Raw genomic sequence first — 2792 nt, 5'->3', positions numbered from 1 at the left:
TGCAGGGTGCGACTGAGATTTTTGAGAGTTGTCAATACCTTTCAAAGTCTTTTCTTTTTTAAATAAGAGCATCTCTAAATCATTTTTTGAACGGTCGAGGAAATTTAAAAGGTGGTTAGTCATTCATCTGAACATCATGACATTTACGATCTTGTTTATATGTGACATGTGACCTATCAAGTGACTCTGTAACCTGCTACAAGCCTAAAAAGGCCAGCCTGGGGAACCCTATAATGTCACACACACATGCCATTTTAGATTACATGAGATGCATAAATCAAAATCCTAATATATCTTTATTAGATATTCCTGATAGGTCAAAGGCACACAGTGTTTTAGAGTGCCTTTTCAATATACTGTATACAATTATTGAAATTGAAATACAGCAGACCAGACCAATGTTTTATGTAACTGACGTCTTACAATACACCAAAAAATGTGGTTTAGGATTTACTTTGACAATATGTATACTTTCAAAAATGATTACAGAGACCTGTAATTCAACACATTAAATTAAGCATGAAATATTGAAGTAGAAAGACTAAAATGGTATTTAAAACATGATTCAATAATCTTTGTTTTATTTACAACTTCGAAAAATATTTTTTACAGTGTAGAAATCTATGAGACATCTTATAAGTGTCAATGTTACCAATTCCTTTCTATGCCAAAACACATTTCCATCACCCGTATTCCACAGAAAAATGGTTACCTTTTCCATCTGCATTCTGTGAGAGGAATTGTTTAAAAAAATGACTGTTCTCAGTACTGAAATGAAATTTCCAACTTCCAAATTTGTTTCACTGGCAACGTCTCCTAACCTATGTTTCAGAGTCCAGACATCACTCAATGTCAGCAATGCATGCCGCAGTGATATGTGTTGATCTCCATTTAATGCTAGAGGCCAAAATATGAGTGACACCTGCTGACTTCTCCCATCATACACAACAAGGCAAATGATTGGAGACAGAAAAGGCTCCTCTTTAGCTCAATGACACTTTGTGTCACCTGGCTCAAACCCTTGTTATAAAAAGGCCTGACACCAACAGGCATAGTTTACATTCCCTTTGAGAAGACATACCACACACTGTCTGACCCAACTCATGAGTCTCGCGAAGATCAGCCCCATCGGACAGCATTTGGAACCTGTTCAAGTGACGAATGATATTTCAATGAATCATCTGCACAGCAGGGGTTTTAACTACATTGAAGGTGCCAGGAAAACATTGTCATCAGCTGTAATTCTTCTAAGTAATGCTGGGGTCTCAGTGATCAAGTGATCTTAAGAGGCTCTAGAAATGCAAGGTGAATGATTTACAGACTGAGAACGTTTGATTAGCAGAGTCACAGAGGGCAGTGGGCATGTTTTGAGATTATGATATTAAGATTAGTGCCGTGTTTACCTGCTTAATGAACATGGACAAGTTTGAAAGACATACAATTACTTAAAAATGCTAACAGAGCACTTTGCATTAATAGATTTCACAAGGACTTCTGGTCAGAAAATACTCGAACTGTATTTATATCATTCAAAATTATTTTAAATATTATACTGTATACATTTGTGTGTAAACACTTGTAGGTAAACCAAAATAATCAGTTGAAGGATTTTTGTGGGGGGTATTTTTGGTTATAGACATTATTTCTTACAAATGAAAAAAAGGTCTAGCCTGAAAAAAACAGGGTTAGATGAACTGAAGTTAAATTAGTCAAATCATATTGCGGTTTCAAAAAGGAGATAAAAACATTAATCTCCTTGAGGCCTCAATGCAAGATGATAAGTTTTATAATAATATTGCCTGTGACCACAAATGGTCTTATTCTGTGAACTGATGGCTTCCGGAAAAAAGGGGGGAAAAAACCTTCTATCAATCTTTATGTTGACTCTGCCACAACAATTTCTTCTGCGAAGCCTCGCTATTATCCCGCAAAGCAATTTCTGGTGTGACAGTGACACGGTTTCAAAAATTATAGGTCATACTTTCAGTGTAGAGACCAATTTTTTGTTCCTTGTCACCAGGCAGATCCCTATCCATCAATGGTCACTATAAATATAGTGGTTATTTGGAAATGCTAATTTAAAAACAATTTATCATCTGTCAACGAAAATGATTTATTTTCTTGGTAAATAAACAAAAGTACAAATGTTTCACTGCTCTAGTTTGATAAATTACCCTAAAATTTGCATTACCCTGGTGATCACCCCCACATGTTATTTACAATCATGTTGTTGCTGTAAAACCAGAATGTACATAAAAAGACTAATTTCTCATTTTCCTTGTTAAGTTACCATCATCCATTAGATTATTGTGGCGAGCAGGACGAGGCCGAGGGCCGTGAGAGAACGGCGCGAGGCCGGTGGCGTGAGTGATAATGAGCGGCATTATCGCACCGGTCTCGTATCCCTCACGGAGGAGCGGGAGCATGAAAGGAAGAGCGACGACGGTGATGGACGAGAGAGGCCAGGCCTGGATTTTATTTGAAGTTTTGTTTCTGTTTTATGTGGCAGCAGTCGTCGGTGAGGGACTGCTGCCTTTACTTTACTTTCGTTTTGTATTTGTTTATTTTACGTTTATTAAAGTCTTTGAATGTTCGCCGGTTCCCGCCTCCTTCTTCCCACAACATCTAACCTTGCTACAATTATTCAAACGATCAAACAAACTAATCAAATTTATAGGCCAAATTTCAAATAGATTGTAATTGTTTCTGTAAATAAACCATTTAGCTTTATTATTTCTGTTTGCAGACACAACTGCATTAAATCCAAATCCAGTGTAAATATCATCATCAAC

Source organism: Rhinichthys klamathensis, unplaced genomic scaffold (genome assembly GCF_029890125.1).
Source record: "Rhinichthys klamathensis goyatoka isolate OS25496 unplaced genomic scaffold, OSU_Roscu_1.1 h1tg000303l_1, whole genome shotgun sequence".
NCBI lineage: Eukaryota > Metazoa > Chordata > Actinopteri > Cypriniformes > Leuciscidae > Rhinichthys > Rhinichthys klamathensis.
This window is presented reverse-complemented; position numbering follows the sequence as displayed.